Source organism: Zalophus californianus, chromosome 3, assembly GCF_009762305.2.
Source record: "Zalophus californianus isolate mZalCal1 chromosome 3, mZalCal1.pri.v2, whole genome shotgun sequence".
NCBI lineage: Eukaryota > Metazoa > Chordata > Mammalia > Carnivora > Otariidae > Zalophus > Zalophus californianus.
Window position 1 is genome coordinate 51,794,768 of NC_045597.1, and position 20,012 is coordinate 51,814,779.

The 20,012-nt window shown below is 37.0% G+C and overlaps 1 protein-coding gene across 6 annotated transcripts in view; it reads right to left on the minus strand.

Annotated features, from left to right (window-relative positions):
* Positions 1 to 20,012, minus strand: part of ELF1 (E74 like ETS transcription factor 1) — a 105,445-nt gene that overhangs the window by 51,309 nt on the left and 34,124 nt on the right. The window contains exon 1 of one of the 6 annotated variants that reach the window (XM_035726523.1): positions 11,092 to 11,110. The exons of the other annotated variants lie outside the window; for them this stretch is intronic. The gene's annotated coding sequence lies outside the window, so the exon portion shown is untranslated. Of the gene's footprint in view, positions 1 to 11,091; positions 11,111 to 20,012 lie in introns of those variants that run through there. 6 annotated transcript variants of the gene reach the window in all.

A 20,012-nucleotide genomic window follows, 5' to 3' on the forward strand; every position in this document is an offset into this window, starting at 1 on the left:
TTTTATTCCTCAAAGTTGCTCTAGTATGAAAAAGACATGGGTACTCAGATTGAAGAGATAAAAGGTTTTTTTTTTGCTTTACCCTAACAAATTAGAAAGTCTTCAGTTAACTATATGTATTATAACCATTAGCTATACATATGATATTCAGGACCACTCTGCTTCATTAGTAATTCTCAAACCTATTTCATTTTCAAAGTGTCAGTCTTTATAAAATAACAAGAAAAAATATAAGTGAGAACTGTTTGTCCGACATAGGCATAAACAGTTAACTTATTTGCTCTACTTTGAGAGGTCATCTAGTTATACATCCACCAAAGAGTAAAAACTCCCAAAGTTGGCTCTCAACGTGTCTTCCAACTGTGTCAGGATATTCTTCTTCTTCCAGGAGACATTCCACAGGAGGGTCTCAACAATAAGGTTCCTAATCTTTCATCACCAAAATAAGCTGCAGATTTAAGGTTAAATAATAAAGCAAGCAAAACAGTTAAAAGAGCACAAGCTCTGGAGTCAGACCATCTGGGTTTGAATCTTCAGTACTGTGACCTTGGACAAGTCACTTAGTGTCAGTCTCCCCTTTCTGTAAAATAGGTACAATATATTACACCAACATCTAAAGTTGCTGTGAAGATGGGATGCAAACTCCATGTACAGAATGCCTGGCAGATAACTTTTGTTCTATAAACCTTAGCTTTATTACAGTCTCGGTACAATGCAAGAGACACGTAACAGGTGCATGCCACGGTAAGTGATTACTCCTTCAGTCTCATCTCCATACTCCCTGGAGTCTCCTTGACCACAGCTATTTGCTAGACTCCAACAGAGAATACTATATAGCCCATTATCAAAAAAAGTATAATTCTATTCCAGTGCCTGAAAATTTGGCACCTACTTGATAAATCCAGCTGCTTCTAGGCTCAGACCTCACCCTGTCTGGCACGTTTCCCTTAACACAGAGTTCCATTATGCCCCTGTTCCAAACAAAATGAATTTACTGACTGTAAACACAAAACCTTCAACCGCATTGATGGCTACTACAACCAATTCAGTTTATTTTTGTTTAATTTATTATAAAATATTTTGGTTATCATAAAAACATGACAATCAAAATCGGTTTTTAATACTCCCATACCTGCTTTCTTCATCACTGACTGAATGCAACTTTTAAGTTTCCTTCAAAAGGGCTTTAAACACAAGGGTCTAGAAACCTATTAATTCATAATGATATTTAAAAACAAATTATTGCTACCCTTTGGAAGTTACCAGACCACCAACTCCTTACACTCAAAATGAAAATGAGTAAATAAGAGATATGACAAAAGTGTTTTAGATTAAACAATTCTAGTCCAAAGGAGGTAAAATACACCAGCTTAGAGCAATGGGATGCTTGAAAGATTACCTTTGATAAAGTATTCAGATAGTGCTTATGTTTATGTATATATGCATGTTTATAAAGTTGAAAGTACTTAAAGAACTGGAATTCTGTAGTAATTCCAGATGCCAGATGCCAAGTATCTGAACAGAAAGTATTTTTATATGAAGCGGTAACCTAATAAATGGCCCTTCTTGGGGCTCCTGGGTGGCTCACTCATTAAGCATCTGCCTTCGGCTTAGGTCATGATCCCAAGGTCCTGGGATCGAGCCCCACATCAGGCTCCCTGCTCAGTTGGAAGCCTGCTTCTCCCTCTCCCACTCCCCCTGCTTGTATTCCCTCTCTCACTGTCTCTCTCTCTGTCAAATAAATAAATAAAATCCTAAAAAAAAAACGCCCTTCTCAACATACAAACATACACATAAGAAAAGCAAATATATTTTAAAAAACCATTACCTTAGAAGAAATACAATAGAAATGAAAGGAAATCAAATAAGTAAGAGAAAAAAAGAGAAGCTATGCAAATTAAAATGAGAAGCAAGCAATAAACACATAAACTATCATGACTGGGATTCTTGTTCGATACAGTATAGTCAGGCCTTTTCACTTGTTTTCTAATATGGCAGAATGCTTTGCACATTAGCTTCCAGAAGAAATGAAAATAATAAATCAGTGCTACCAAGATAAATTCTGTACAATCGTCCCAGGATCTGCCCGTTCTCAATCCAGAAAGTGTGGAGTCACACAATTTTAAGCTGAAAAAAACCTAAGGATTACCTAAAACAACAGAGTCATTGACCAGCTAAAGAATTTGGGCCTAGCACAATCTGACTTGTCCAAAGAAAGCAAAAGAGGCCCAAATTCCCAGCCCCATTCTCTACTCATGCCCCTATATCTACATTAACAGAATGTCATCAGTATTGTTCTTTAGCAGAGTATCTGGAAAAGAAGAAATCTCTTACAGAAGTTCTGCAGCAAAGATCTCTACACTATTCCATGCAACCTTCTGATATGTGGTAAATCATTTTTAATCATATTTTTATCTGGAATAACTTTAAGTAGAGGAGTTTGTAGGTTTTCCTATTATTGTTTTAAATCTTAAAGTTTTACTATTATTGTTCTTTCCCAAGCTCTATCATATCATACCATTTGCTTTACTTTCACTCAACCAAGAAAGTGAAAACATTAATAAACCTTTTTTTAAAAAGATTATTTGGGGCGCCTGGGTGGCTCAGTCATTAAATGTCTGCCTTCCGCTCAGGTCATGATCCCAGCATCCTGGGATCGAGCCCCTCATCAGGCTCCCTGCTCCGCGGGAAGCCTGCTTCTCCCTCTCCCACTCCCCCTGCTTGTGTTCCCTCTCTCGCGGTCTCTCTCTGTCAAATAAATAAATAAAATCTTTAAAAAAAATAAAAATAGGGCGCCTGGGTGGCTCGGTTGGTTAAGCGACTGCTTTCGGCTCTGGTCATGATCCTGGAGTCCCTGGATCGAGTCCCGCATCGGGCTCCCTGCTCAGCAGGGAGTCTGCTTCGCCCTCTGACCCTCCCCCTCTCATGTGCTCTCTCTCTCTCAAATAAAATCTTTAATAAAAATAATAAAAATAATAAAAAATAAAAATAAAAGATCATTCACTCATTCAAGAGAGAGCACGTGTGCGCACGCGCACACGCGCCCCCCCCCCCAGGGAGGGGGAAAGAAAGAGGCAGACTCCCCGCTGAGCAGGGAACCCATCCGACCAAAGGCTAGATCCCAGGACCCAGGACCATGATCTGAGCTGACCGCAGACGTTCAATGGACTGAGCCACCCAGGTGCCCCTTAATAAACCTTTTTATAAAAAGCTATAACTTAATAATTCATGAAAATACTTTAAAATAAATTTTAACTGGGCGCCTGGGTGGTTCAGTTGGTTAAGCGACTGCCTTTGGCTCAGGTCATGATCCTGGAGTCCTGGGATTGAGTCCACATTGGACTCCCTGCTTGGCGGGGAGTCTGCTTCTCCCTCTGACCCTCCCCTGTCTCACGCTCTCTCTGTCTCATTCTTTCTCTCTCAAATAAAATCTTTTAAAAAATAAATAAATAAATTTTAACATATTATTCTTGCTAATTCTTTGAATCAGTATTTCTATCACATTTTTAAAAATGTGAATATGGAAGAAAATAATTTTAAAAACACACCAAAATGCAGTTACAGTTAAGTAACCAGATTTGAACTTCCCCAAACAAGGGTGGTTAGTCTCTCAGTTCCTAGTGAATAAGAAAGAAAGAAAAAATTAAAAAGGCACCAATTGTAAAATAAATCTCACTGTATAGCCCTGTCTACAACTCATGTACTCTATACACAACACAGAAGTTAGAAAAAATACAACTTAATGTTACAAGAGGAATAAATCATTCCCCACTGCATTGAGGGTTCTCATAATTTAGTTCAAAAAGAAAATGTTTCAAAAAAAAAAAAAAAGAAAAAGTTTCTATACCCCTACCTTTTATTTCAAAAATTCAAGGACTTCAAGAACATTTAGGAGTTTAAAAATGTCCTTGAAATCCATACAAGTACCATATATATATATATACATATATACACGAATATCTTCTAAATAGCTACTCTGCCTAAAGCACCTTTCATTGCAATTCGGGGGTGGGGGGGTGGCAGGGGGAACTGAAGTACCTAGAACTTTTTCAAAAATATATTTTTATTTTTGTGTGAATGATGCACAAACTGGTGTTTTTGGTATAGAAAGCCTCGGTCAGGCTTCTAGGGACATATGCAAAGCTGAAGCAGGCCTTGGAAACCTGAATAAGCTCACCTGACCCCAATCACGTTAAGGTAAAAACACACACACAGTCAATATGATCAAGGCAGGCAGGCTGACTTCTAGGCTGGCAGTCTTTTTGCTGACACCCAGATGTTCAGTTCCAGGACTCAGAGGGCAGGCTGCAATTACTCACTGCCTAGACCTGAAATTCTGGTTCTTTCACATTGTTCTCCACTTTCTATCCTTGGCCACTTGGGCCTACATGGTGTCAGGTTACACTCAGGCAGCATTTATAGCACCTTGCAAAACAGCCAAACAGATCACATACCTGGACCTGTCAATACCTGCGGTCTCAAGATTAACCCTTTTTCTGAGCATGTTCTGAAAATGAGAGAATTTAAAACCAAAGAGAAATATCCAACAGTAACTAGATATTGTTTTAACTTTGGTCCTAAAGAAATTTAACTCCTTTCCCTTCTCAAAAGGGTTGAAAGTGATAATTATCAAAATGTCATTAATTGGTGCTTTTTATTATGCAAACTAAAGGAACTTTCTTCCCTCCAGTACCCCAAACCTGAACTCTGACAAAAATACACCTGTCCAGGGAACACAAACATGCTCCAATGTGCTTATCAGCAAAGCCAGTTAGCAGTTTAAAAATCTTCTAACAAGCAAGAATCAACTTGCAGGGAAATTCTGTTTCATTTCTGTCTGTGGTTGTTTATTCCCCTGGTTAATATATTCATCCTCTTAGAAGATGGGCTCTAGAGCATTGGTTCCCCCACCTGCACACACAGCAGGTTTCCATTAGTAACCGTGTTTCACTCTGGTCCAGACTGCAGGAGAAAACCCAGGGATAGGTAATTTAAAGGTTCCCCCCCAAGGAGATTTTGCTGCATGATATACCTCCCCCCACCTCCAACTCCCACACAACACTCTTCTAGAAGAAACTGTATTGCCATAAGAAGTTTCACTCTTAAGGAGAGACACACTGTCCCTCCAGTTTACCACCTTTATGCTAGCTCCCCTCCAGGGGTTCTTCATCCAGTAAAAGGAACTTAGCAAAAATAAAAGTATCAGCAACTTACTTCCTTACTCAAAACTAATCAGTGGCCCCTCCCCCACTACCTATAGGAAAAACTCCAAATCCTCGAACAGGGATTAGTGGGGTTCTCCTTGTGTTGTGAAAGGCTGGTCAGATTTGTAAAACAGTATCTGAACAAAATAAGGATTGAGTGAATAAGAATATTCCATGGACCAAGTTTAAAAGTATACCTCCGCCACAATTTCACTACTCTTCCCTCCCATCTCAGAAAAAGGTATTCCAGCATTTCTGCATTTTATAGTCTTCATGGTCCCCCCACCTCACCCCAATATTAAAGAAGCCAAAATTAGCCCCGCCCCATCCCCTCCACCCAACCCTGCATGCACTACCCTTTCCCAGGCTTCTCTCAGTGCTCACTGCCATGCTCAATCCAGATTTCTCCATACATTCTTAGATGATCACAATCTTTTATACCTGTGGCATTTTCAAAATCGCAGTGGGAACAGACTTAAAAGTATAAACTCCAGAGAAGCAAAACATTTTCACCTTTTCCCAAGTTACCAAGTTTGATGGATTTTAAAATTCCTTGTACACAAAACTTCCTGCTCCCCACATATGAGAAAACCTCTAATGAGCTAATGACCTGTTTTTCATAGTGTTAGTTTTTCTTTAAATAATAGAAAACTATCTTAAATAAGTCTGGATTTAATCAAATAATTCTGGTGTTCCACATCAAGATCCTTAAAATGGGATTCTTCCTATGATCATCCTCACAGCTATCTAGCAATCACCTCAGATTCTAAATTCAATGGCACCAAAAAACTAGACCAACAAAACCATAAGATGAGAGATAAGAAAGTAGGACAGCTTAGTATTGTAACATACATAAAATATAGATATGCAATATTTATAAATTATGCATGTAGCTTTTTATCTTCTTACTGTACAAATCTTAGATGCAAACTTTAAATACTCCTCATAAGAAATATGAAGGTTTATAATACAGAATAATTAAAATTTTAGTCCCTTCTGTATTTCATAATATAATTGCTCACTCAGTTTTTAAATCATATGAATCCATTTCAGTTCATGTTAACTGAAGTGCATCAACGTCTTGCAGGAGGTGAGAGGAAACATTTTGTTATGCTTACCTGACGTCTATCCAGAGCTAATCAAAAGATCCCACAACATCCATTTTTAAAATTTTTTTTAAGATTTTATTTGTCAGAGAGAGAAAGTACAAGCGGGGGGAGCATGAGGCAGAGGGAGAAGCAGGCTCCCCGCTGAGCAAGGAGCCCGATTTGGGACTTGATCCCAGGACCCTGGGATCATGACCTGAGCCGAAGGAAGCCATTTAACCGACTGAACCACCCAGGCACCCCAACATCCATTTTTTTTAAAGTTTTTATTTATTTATTTGAGAGAATACAAGCGGGGTCGGGGTAGGGAGAGGAGAGGCAGAGGGAAAGGGAGAAGCAGACTCCTCGCTAAGCAGGGAGGCCGATACAGGGCTTGATCCCAGGACCCTGGAATAATGACCTGAGCTGAAGGCAGATGCCTAACCGACTGAGCCACCCAGGTGCCCCTACAGCATCCATTTTCAAAAGAAACTATGCTTCTACTGATTGACTTAGTAGTAAAACACTGATGAATATTTACTGAACTTCCCTAAACTCAGTACCATGGTACATACAAAAAGATAATACATGGCCTTGTTCCCATGAAGTATATTATCTAGATCAAGAAACAAGGCCAAGGGCGCCTGGGTGGCTCAGTCAGTTGAACGTCTGCCTTCGGCTCAGGTCATGATCCTAGAGTCCTAGGATCAAGTCCTGCGTCGCTTCTCCCTCTGACCCTCTCCCCTTATGCTCTCTCTCTCGTGCTCTCTCTCTCAAATAAATAAAATTTGAAAAAGAAAAAGAAAAAGAAAACAAGGCCAAAAGACACAATAACTGAACATCAAAAAGTAGTATGAAATTAAATGCTCATAAAGCTGGTCAGTTCTACAGCCATTTCAGAAGAGGGGATGGTCAAAACGGGTCAAGGAGACACTCACAGACAATGAAGGACAAAAGACAATCTTAGAGGAAGGTAGTAAGATGTGGAGAGACTAGGGGAAAGAAAAGATAAAGTATAGCATGTGTGTGCAAGTGCATGTGCACATGTGTGAATGCCAAGACACAGAAGAATGCAGAGAATCAAAACTGACCAAAGGAAATCTGAAGACAGTTAATGGCTTGACAAGAGCTAAGAGGTGTCAATGGGAAATGGTAGAAAATGTGGTTAAATAAGCAAAGCAAAACCAAATTATGGAGTCTTGAAAGTCAGGGGGTAGTATTTAGGCTTGATTTGGAAAGAGGTAGAAAGTTCCTGGAGGTTTTCAAATCAAGTTGCAACAACAGAGTGTGGTCCCCAGGATTACAAAGCCCAATGCAAGTCACATATGTGGGATCTGGTAACTACCAAGCAAAAATGATGACAACAGCTTAAACAGACATTCCATAGCTTGATTGCTACATGGATAGCTTCCAGGCACCAATATGCACACCACCCTCCTTAAATTCTTCATTAATTACTTATAGTAGAGATTCTTGACAATGGTTTTTAAACTGTCTAGAGTGCTGTAAAATTGTTTAAAACAAAATTCACTTAACTAATTTACTTCAAGCTTTTGCTTTCACCTAAGGATTAGAAGAGGAGGAAACAGGAAAAAAAGATTTTCAAAAAGATACTGACATTACCACATAACCTTTCTTACAAGTTATTCAACTGAACATCAAAACTGCCTTACATCCATCTGAATATGAGTGAAACTTTGAAATATGTGAACTAATTGAATCTACAGATGATTGTATCTTGTCATTTAGTTAATACTATTTAATAATATTTTGAATAGATGATGCTGATTTACTCAATGAAGAAAGAAAGGATATTCATGACAGATGCACATTTCTTAGTCACTTAATAGAGACTGCTATCACCAACATTCAAGGAATCTTGACTTCTTTCCAGGGAGATATCCAAAAGAGAGGTGCTCCTATGAAAATATGGAGTTGACCAAGTGAGGGTGCATTAAACCTGGCTCTTTAATAAAGGTATTTTCTGCCCTATGGCTTTGCCTTTCTCTTGGAAAGTTCAAGAATTCAGTCACCTTCGTAGATGTAATAGGCTCTTACTAGATTTTTTTTAAAAGATTTTAAGTAAACTCTATACCCAACGTGGGGCTCGAACCCATAACCCCAAGATCAAGAGTCACACACACTCCGCTGACTCAGCCAGCCAGGTGCCCCTCACTGATTAGATTTTATTTTTATTTTTTTATTCTAGAAAAAGAAAGAGAGAGAGCACAAGCAGGGGGAGGGGCAAAGAGAGAGGGAGAAGCAGGCTCCCCACTGAGCAGAGAGCCCAACCTGGGGCTCCATCCCAGGACCCTGAGATCATGACCTGAGCCGAAGGCAGACGCTTAACGACTGAGCCACCCAGGTGCCCCTCTTTATTAGATTTTTAAATATACTTTTGCATAAAGACACATCCAGAAATTGTAAAAGAGCATAGTAAGGTTTATTTACATTATCATTTGTTAATAATACCTCACATCTAAATTTTACAATTCACAAAGCAAAACATACATACTACTTTAATTCTTAAACATTTATAACCAATACATTTTTTTTAAGATTTCATCTATTTATTTGAGTGCGAGAGAGAGAGAGAGAGAGAGAGAGGGAAGGAGGGAGAGCACGAGCAGGGGGGAGGAGCAAAGGGAAAGGGAGAAGCAGGCTCCCCAATGAGCAGGGTGCCCGATGCGGGGCTCCATCCCAGGACCCCAGGATCATGACCTGAGCCGAAGGCAGATGCTTAACCTACTGAGCCACCCAGGCACCCCAACCCCTGATGTTTTTAAAAAAACACAAAAAATCATGACACTTATCCTCAAAGAGCTTAAGAAATGATAACAAGTTACAAAATAAATATATGGAAGAAAGTAATCTACCATTTCTGTGTGCCAGGCCCTCTGCTAAGTACTTTACTACCTGTTATTTAATCTTCTCATCAGTATTATCCACCTCACTTTATTTACACAAGGATACAAGGATTGGGGAAGCCAACCATATAAGGGCAGGTACCTGGTCATGGTCACCACCATACTCCCCTATCTTACACAGATGGCTCAGGATAAACATCTGCCAAATTAATGCTCAAGGTGTTCAGAGAGTTTGAGCACATGTCTGACTTCAGCTCATGCTTATTCACCTTCTCACGCATTCAAAAATTATCCACTGAGTACCGACAATATGCGAAGACTCTGCTCCAGATGCTACAAATATAGTGGTGAACAAAACAGACCAAAACTTCTGCCTTTGTGGGGCTTCTAATCTAGTGATCTTTCTTTTCCTTCCTATGTCACCCATCAACCCACCCACCTCCCCTCTGGTAACCATCAGTTTGTTCTCTATAGAGTCTGTTTTGTAATTTGTCTTTTTTTTCCCCTTTGTTCACTGTTTCGTTTCTTAAATTCCACATGAGTGAAACCATATGGTATTTGCCTTTCTCTGACTGATTTATTTTGCTTATCATTATACCCTCTAGCTCCATCCATGTCGTTGCAAATGGCAAGATTTCATTCTTTTTGATGGCTGAGTAATATTCCATTGTAGATATATATACACCACAACTTCTTTATCCATTCATCTACTGATGAGCACTTGGGCTGCTTCCATAATTTGGCTATTGTATATAATGCTATAATAAACATAGGGGTGGCATGTGTTCCTCTGACTTACTCTGAATTAGTGTTTTGTGTTTTTGGGGTAAATACCCAGTAGTGTGATTACTCAATCACAGGGCAGTTCTATTTTTAACTTTTTGAGGAACCTCCATACTATTTTCCACAGTGGCTGTACCAGTTTGCATTCCCACCAGTGAGAGTTCCTTTTTCTCTACATCTTCATCAATATTTGTTGTTTCTTGATCTAATCTAATGATCTTAATGAAAACACTGTTTCCCCTCAAAATAGTCTGCATTAAAAATGTGAGGTTGCCAGGCAATACATGTTGTTCTCTTAACACCAGGAGTAGAAACTTCTGCCACTCTCTTTCCGTGTCTGTCTCCCACTATCTCCCAACCCCCAACAACTGCGCACAGAAAACGTGACCTCTCCTACTCTAAGAGTAAGAGTTGTGGGAGAAATGCTGCACCTTTAAGACCATTTGCAAGTACACGCGGAGAGGGAAAGGGAAACCTGGGGTGAGGGTGGAGATGGGGGGAGAACTACAGCTAAACCCAAAGGCAGGTTTCTTCAGGGCAAAGCTGATTAACCTAGATGGAGAGAACCTGAGGGCCTCCATTTCACTTTTTTTATATTGACTTTGGATTGAAATTTAACAATAGACTTTACTGGGATTTTTACAAAGCATTCTCTTTACAAATATAAACACTTCAATGAAGAAGAGGAAATTCTCCCTGTATTGTCTTTTTCCTATATACTAGATGGCCTTCAGAAATCGTTATCAGTACTATCTATATTCTTTTATTTATGTAACGAGCACTCAGAGAGACCTCTCTCCCAGATTCTGGTGGGTAAGGGAGAAGGACAGGGAAAAGGCCGTGGCTAAGATCCGGTCTTGCCCTATAAGCCATCACAGTCTACCAGCTAACACAAATGCTAATCACAATAATATATGTAACACAGCAGAAGCAGACACCAAGCTTATTCTCCCATGTTACTCGACAATTATGTACTATGTCCCATCTCTTAAGGTTACAAGCTACTTGAGAACAAAAGACATATAAATTGCTTCTATATGTCCTTTATTAACCTAATTTAAAAGCATAGTAAAAGTACATTGTGTTTCAAGTCAAATTAGGCCACAAGATCGAAGGACACGGTCTTTTGTTAATAAAAAAACATTTACTTACTGTAATTCTTCATTAAATGATAAAACGTTAGTGTGTCCAAATGTCTGCTTTAGCATTTCACAGAATTTTACGCGATGTGCTCAACTGCCAGAACCAGCTGGTGGTGTCCTGGGCTTTACCGACTATGCTCAAAGCAACATACAGACGTGTATCTTCTGATCCAAACACAGAAAAACACAAATGCCACAAACAAATGGGGCAAAAACGGGAAGCCCCACATGTAAAAGAACACTCAACAACCCTATGAACTATTTTCTGCATGTCTAGCCTAAGTCGGTTTCTTTTTTTAAAAAGGCAAGTTTTAATAAATAAGAATGACTTCATTGGTTCTTTTGAAACTCCTTAAGAAATGAAATTCATGGGGCGCCTGGGTGGCTCAGTTGTTAAGCATCTGCCTTCAGCTCAGGTCATGGTCCCAGGGTCCTGGGATGGAGGCCCGCATCAGGCTCCCTGCTCAGTGGGAAGCCTGCTTCTCCCTCTCCCACTCCCCCTGCTTGTGTTCCCTCTCTCGCTGTGTCTGTCAAATAAATAAATAAATCTTAAAAAAAAAAAAAAAAGAAATGAAATTCATATAGCTTCATAATTTTTCCTTTAAGCTTTAAAAAGCAAATCTGAATCCTTAGGTCTGACTTTATTTTTTATTTGATCATTTAAATTTGGTATTTTAAAAATAAGATAGTAACCTACATCCATTTTCAGCTGGAAAAACTGTTAATACATGAACTTTTTAAAAACATTCCTAGAATAGACAAGTCTCAACTAAAATCCGACTTGTAAAGAATTTTGCTTTTTGATAATAGGACTGTAACTTATATTTTTAATTATTTCTTGCATTGACATTGAAAAACTGTAATTTAGAAGCCCCAAATCACTGAGGTACATAAGACTTAGAAACAAAGACATAAAATAATATAGGCATAAGCAAGAACTAGTAAAGGGAATTATTCCTTTTATTCAGTGGAGAAATCAGGAAAACTGTAATGAAGAGCTAGACACTTTCTCCAGATTAAAGACAAAAGTAAAAGATTTTTTATGTTCAGCAATTACTAAGGTATTCTCAGCTACATTTTTTAGTGAACCAATAATCATCACTTTCACCTATGTTGAAAACACCAATAATCTCATTAAGATACTTCATTTCTATAAATAGCAAAAACCAACAGGGGGAAGGCAGAAGCAGGAAAGAAATCTTATAATGAAACTGTTTCTTACAAAGAAACCATAAAGGAATATTGTAGAAAGGAATCACACTGTAGTTCTTTAATCAGCTTTTTTGTTTCTAGAATGAAGAAAAGAAATATCAAGCATGTATTTATTCCTCTAAGAAGTATTTATAAAATCTATTACATGCTACGTACTGGGTATACAAAAATAAAGAAGGTGAGTTCACTGCCTAAAGCAAGAAAAAAAGTATGTAAACAGATAACTATAGAACAATGTAAATAATTAAGTCAACCAAGTGTTAAAGGAATAATGAGAAAGAGATAAATACCTGTTGAGAACCTGAGAAACTTCACAAGGAAGTGACAGGTGGGCCATTTCTTTAGGCATAAGTAGCATCTCTTTTTTCAAAGCAGAGATAACGTGGGGGGGGGGGAGATATTCCATGTAGAACAAGCAAAGGTAAACTTAAAAGTCTGAATCACTGAATAATATGAATAATAAGTATAATAGGAATTTAATGAAAACAACTTTTTTTCTAAAAGGAAACAGGACATAGTAGTATCAGAAAACATTCATTCAAATCCTAGTTCTTTCATCTACTATGTTTTCTTGAATAAGTCAAGCTCTATGATCTTCCTTTTGTCATCTTAAAGTTGTACCATGAAATACTTTAAACATTTTAAAGAATCTGGATATGCCAAAATACAAAAGTAAATTTATGCTTAAATACTAAAATTTCGAAATCAAAACATTAGCTTATCACTTCATATTGAATGTACATCATATATACAAATTTGAAAGCCAATCCTTTATGACCTATAAAAATTTCATAAAACTGAACACATTTTTATTATGTAAAAGTTATATTTTCTATATCAAACATGTAATTGTAATCCATACAATCCATATAATACAAAACAAGCCTACAACATACCTAGAATCAACAAGTGACAAAAGTTTAATGAAACAAGCTTTATATTTAACGGGTCTCCCTAATGGGAAATTAAAGCAGCAATTGTACATCTGTGTCTCTGTTCCTCTCATCGTGGTTTAACTGACAGGAAGCAGAGAACAAGATACGGCAGACAAACGTCAGGTATTTCCTGCCTTCTGTGCTACATCTTTAGGTCTTGTTTTATAAATAGTCCTATAGTTTATGTGAAAATGTATCAAAGTACAGTCAACTATAACATAGGAATGGTGAAGAGTGTTTATGAAAACAGAGCTTATTTGCTCTCTATTTTGAGGTTGGGATCTAAATTCATTATGCACACAAAAACTCATGATTATAGTTTTCTGAAAAAGTGTCCTTAGGAGTAAACATCTTACAAATTAAGACTTGAAAACCACAATGAGTAAAAAATCAAGTGTCTGAACAATAGAATAAGCCCTCAAACAGGTTAGATAAATAACACTTGACCACCTAGATAAGTAAAAGATGAGTACCACCTTAAAAAAAAAAAAAAATTACCCTTCCAGCAATGGACTCAAAACAAAGCAGGGCAGATAACTTGCTTTTTTGATCTTTGGTCACCAGGGATTCTTGTCAGTACTCTCCCCAGAGTATAATATGTGTCCCCCTTCAACCAAACTATCTCTACTCCCTTGCCCACTTCCCTATATATCCAAAACTTGGCTAACATTATTTACTCATTTATGTTCAACTCTCAACTATACACTGCTCTAAGTCACTTTAAGCAAACTTCCAATTACTTATAACTAAAGCAGAGGTGCTTACTTTTCATCATGCCTACTTGCCTCCCAAACTAATAATTCTTGAGAATCACCTCAATTCATCATTCATATGCCTCATGTTCTATAAAATCTCGGATGCAATGCAACCATCTTCTCTATTCATCTTGATCAATCTTACCTAAGCCAGAAGCTACCACAACTACAATTTCACCAGAATTCAGCGCCATTCCTCTCTAGGTCATGTTCAGAATGACTCAGTATTTTACTACACATAAGCCCATACAGAGCTTCCTGTGACCTCTTTTCTACACAGAATTTAGTATGCACTTAATAGTCGACTTTAAGCAGGGCACGATGCTCCTAAAATAAGTAACACTGCTTAAATGAATGGCATGGGAAACTATTTCTTTCTTACCCAGTATTTTTCAGTGGAAGGATCTAGTTCATTCTTTTCAAGAATGTAAGAGTTATCAGTACCTTCCTAGCATGTCTTTAGTACAGTGCTGCTCTTGTAAATGTATTACTTCAATTGTCCCCAATATCTAGGAATAAATACTCTCTGAACTCCAAGGGAAGTATCCATTTCCTAATACATTAGTTCCTTTCCCACAGCCTCTGGCTCTGATGCTTCAATCACCCTAAATATGGTAGAAAGTCTCACAGCATCTAAGAACCTAGTGTCCACCACCTTCTCAAAAATCAGTTAACATTGGTGTGCAACTGTTTGATTCTACCAAGGGCAGGTGTACATTACACCTTCCTTTCAGTTTATTCCTGAGACTAAAAGGTTGTGAATTATCCTTTTACAATACATAAATTTGTCTCTGATCCACAGATCAAAGGATGAAATAGAACATCTAGTTAAGAAAATTCATATCATAAAACATTCTCAGTAAGATCATTTACAAAATAAATCATTTCTAAATGCAAACTGTTTCAAACTGTCTCTCAAATTAAAACACACATAACACTGGGGCGCCTGGGTGGCTCAGTTGGTTAAGCATCCAACCCTTGATTTTGGCTCAGATCACTATCTCAGAGTCGTGAGATGGAGCCCCATGTTGGGCTCCATGCACAGTAGGGAGTCGGCTTAAGATTCTCTCTCCCTCTCCCTCTGCCCCTCCCACCCCTTGCTCTCTCTCCCCCCTCTCTAGAATAAATAAATCTTTTAAAAGAAAGTAAATTAAAGCCTTTAAGAAAACACAGGTAACATTAATTCTAATTAATTACTCTAATTTAAATCTAAAATCTTCACATTGTTTTTCCTTAGGCTCTAAGTATGTCTTTTGTGTGGTATATTTTAAACTTTATATAAATAGTATCATACCATATATATTCTCCCAGCATACTTTAACAAGACCCAAAGTTTTGAATGAACACAAAGATTATCTGGAGAGAGATTTCAAACATTAAACATTCTCTAGAATTTAGTGCTTAGAAAAATATTATTACTGAAGATAAGTCATGGATGGTTATTAGGCCTCCATTATGACAAAGAGAAATATCTAAGATCTAGACAATAGCCTATCTTCAATGATGCCTCTCATGAAAAGTGTTGTGACTTTCTGCAGAACACGGATGGTTCCCCTTAAGAACACCAGGTGTGGAAATCTTGACAAGAAGCCTTGAGGTCTAACCCTAATGGTCTCTTTCTGACTTGCCTCAAAGGTGTAGGCTACAGCGCCACCACGGACAAGTGATGGTTCCATCAGCATGATGTTCTAAACTGCAATGAGAAAATCTCTGGCTATGTTTGTTCTAGAAACTTCACCTCTTTAACCCACTCTGAAGCTAAGTAATATATAGCAACTCAAAGTTCTCCCAATTAAGAACAACACAATAAGAAAAGTAAATCAGAAAATGCCAAATGAGGAAGTGAATCTACAAGGAAGAAGTGAATGTGAAGGCCTATTTCACCTACTTCTATAAAGCATTTAAAAATGATCGATACCACTGCCAATTCCTTTTATACTGAAAATTAAACTCAAAGTCACTACACAGAAATCCCTCAGACTGGAAGAGAAGCCAGCAACTGCCTTCTTTACCTTTTAATTTCCTTTTCCTTAATCACAAAATCACCAACTAAATGGAAATGTTGAGGGTCAGAATCAACACTTTCACTTTCTTCGAGAAATGCTGATTTCCTCGTTAAAGAGGGCACCCAACATAGAAAAAAACACAGAAAAATACTGTATAATAAGCTCATATTTAACATAAACTATCATATAATTGTGTAGAAGTACCATCACTTATTTAACCAAACCCCATTTTTGGACATTTGGACTATTTCTAATGTTGCTATTTTATAGTGATCCTCAAAATGTAATCCTCAGACCCACAGAGGATCCAGAAGCCCTTTCATCAGAGAGTTCATGAGGTCAAAACTATTTTCGTAGTAATACTAGGGTACTATATCTGCCTTTTCTCACCATGGTCACATTTACACTAATAGTGCAAAGGCAAAGGTGGATGTAAATATTAGCCTTAGCATGAATCAGGCTATATCACCAAACCATACTAGTCACTGTATTCTTTACCACGAGGCACTCACATTTAAAAGAAGGCAGTTTCACTTAAGAACGTCCTTGATGAAGAGTAAAGCTTTTTCTTAAATTTCAACAATTAAATACATGCCTTTTTAACACTGAGTTAAAAAATGGGAAGTACACATAAAGTACTTCTGTCAAATTCTAAAACAGAATGGTTGTCTTGACAAAAAGCACCACTTGTTTTGCTTTTTTGTTTTTTGTTTTTAAAGCAGGTTCCATGCCCAATGCAGGGCTTAGGGACTTGAACTCACAACCCTGAGATGGAGAATCACATGCTCTACTGACTAAGCCAGCCAGGCTCTGCACTAATTATTTTAGTTGTGAGCTAAACTAGTTGCTTTTTTCATGGAACACCATTTTTACTTAAAAGAACTACTTATTATTCATAACTGGATATTTGGCAGACATGTTCCCAAAAATGAATAAAGTGACCCTGTCACTTCAGGGAAAACAACTAACAGCATTTGTCACCAATGATAAAATGTGAACTTTCAACTGAAAATCAGAATTTTAGAAAACTTATGTACACTACTTTGGGCTTATTAGCTTTCCAACACTTAAAAGACTTTTTGATAAGACTGGTATAATATTTAAAAATGTGATTTTTAAAAATATTAGGTCAACATTTGGAATACTCAGATGACCAATTAATTATGTTATAAAATCTTGTCTCAGGAAAACATTAATTCATCAAAGTGTAAGACAGACAAATGGATTTTAACGTTACAGAGGACAAAAAGTTCATTGATAGGGTTTCAGGGTCCCTTTGCACTAACCTTTAAGAATCTAGCATTTGTTGAGTTTTGGTTTAGTATCCAAGTAAAAACCCACAATTATCTGAAGTGGCTATTAAAATACATCTCCCTTTTCCAACTAGACATCTGTATTAGGCCAAATTTTCTTCATATTCTTCAACAAAGGCAACATACTACAACAGATTTAATGGGGAAGAAGATATGAAAATCTAGCTATCTTCTGTTAAGCCAAAGATTAAATAAAGATTTGCATTCCTTTCAATACAGTTTTCATTTTTGAAAACACAGTTGTCTTTTATAAAAATAAGTAAACATGTAATGAGTTTATATTTTTTAGGAAATTAATGTATCGATATTTTAAAATTTTGTTTTAATTTCTAATATTAGTAAATACTGATAAATCTAACTCACATGAATAAAAGCTCTTTGGGATTCTCAATAATTTTTAAGAGTATAAAGAAAAGTTTTGGGAAGATATGAAGTTCATAAACTACTGTACTATACTATTAAAAACCAGTGGTTCAAGTATCTTCATAGTTTCATCGCTGTTCCCATTCTTAAATTTTCTTTAAGATAGAGTCCTACGATTGAGATTATTATGTCAAAAGATAGGTACATTTTCAAAGCATTTGGTAGAAGTCAATTGCTCTCCAGAAGGCTTTTTGGTTAATACCGCTATCAACAGAATACATGCAGGCACATTTCATGGTATTTTGATTTTTTGATTTTTGATATGATGGGCAAAAGTAATTTCATTTAATTTGCATTCCTTTACTAGCAAGTTTAATACTTTAAATATAATAATTTAAACATAAGTATAATTATATTAAATATATATTACATATTTAATAATCACTGTAGTTAACTTATAATGTATTAAATATAAATATAATAACTTAATACTCTCCCCAACTTTTTTTTAAAGACTTTATTTATTTGAGAGAAAGAGAGTGAGAGTGAGAGTGAGAGAGAGAGAGAGAGAGAGAGAGAGAGAGAACACAAGCAGGGGGAGGGGCAAAGGGAGAGGGAGAAGCAGACTCCCCGCTGGGCAGGGAGCCCTACGTGGGGCTAGATCCCAGTACCATGCGATCATGACCTGAGCCAAAGGCAGACACTTAACCGACTGAGCCACCCAGGTGGCCTGATACTCTCCCCAATTTTAGTGACGTTTGCTGTTATTTGTGGAAGGAACTTGGAAGGGCACAAATAAATATATGGTAAAAGTGATCATCTATCTTCATCATTAGGGAAAAAAACCTCTGGTTTAGAACACTTGTGATTTTTTCTAAACTCTAATTTATGTAAAACTCTGCTTTATTATCAATAGGAGGAAAGACTAAATCAAATGCTGTAAGTACCAGTGATCTATTAAATTATCCAATCTTAGGCAAGTTACTTAACCATAGTTTCCTAAATAAAATTTAAGAATGGAAAAAAAAAAATCTGTAAGAATGATATTGAAAACACTGGTTGCAATCATGCAACATTCTTTTGGTGTCAAGCCCTGTTTATATTCGTAAAAGTTACTGAGCTTTTGTTTCCATGGGGTTATATTTGTCAACATATGAATTCTTTACAAGGATGGGCTATTATTATTTATTAAATGCCCTTTACAGGGATCCTTTCTCAGAAGAATGGTATATTGAAAAAAAAACTCTCTGGGATACATTTCCTTGGTAAAATAAAGCCGTTAAAAATAATAAGTTTTAAAAAGAAAAGAAAAGAAATTAAATATATATATATAAGTTCTAGTTTGCTTTCTTCATCTCAGTGTCTCACCAAAAGCAGTTTGAGGATCACTCATCTAATTTATCTGTAACTTTCTTTAATCTTTGTGTACATTAGAATACATTTTAAATGGAAGTTAATTAACAGAGTATATGTATATAATTTATGAATAAAGTTTCTATGTTTCGTTCATGGATATATTCCCCAGCATCAAGAATAATGCCTAAGAGATAATAAATAATTGTTGAACAAATCAGTAGATTATACAGATTGAAAAGGAATTTAATAAAAAAAAGTTCAGGAGACTCCTGAACTACAGGACTCAACAAGAATCCTTCTTACTATAAAATCCTAGGACTTCTACTTCCATTTGTTCCTCTCTGTCCCTGCCATTTCTGCCACTACTTAGACAAACACTGTGGGGAAAATTGTAAAAAGAGACCCAAGAGATCATTATGAAAGCAAAAACCTCGATCAAGATCTATGTTTTCACTTTTCTAATAGCAATTTCCACAATTACATTACTAAATTTTGGAAACCTCACACATAGAGATTCCATATCAAGTTTATAACAACAAAAAAAATCACTAAAGATACAGGAATTGCTATCATTATAGTAAGAATTTTAAGGAAGCAAGATGAAGACATTGATTATGTCAATAAATCTGGTTAGATGCAAAAGTTTAATTTGGGGTAATAGCCTATTGAAGTTCATCAATAGTGTCAATTAATACTCTATCAATTGTATGTGTCTTATGAAAAGAGAGAGCAGGCACGTGCACATGGTGAAGGGAGGAACAGAGTGAGGAGACTCCCCGCTGAGCAGGGAGCGTGATGCGGGACTCAATGCCAGGACCCTGGGATCATGACCTGAGCCGAAGGCAGATGCCTAACTGACTAAGCCACTCAGGCGCCCCTGAGATGTGTTTATGAATAATATTTGAATGTGGGATGGTTCTAAATACTAAATTATTTCTAGCAAACTATAGCTCCAACTTGTTAATGGATCTCAACTGGAAGTTATCCGTCA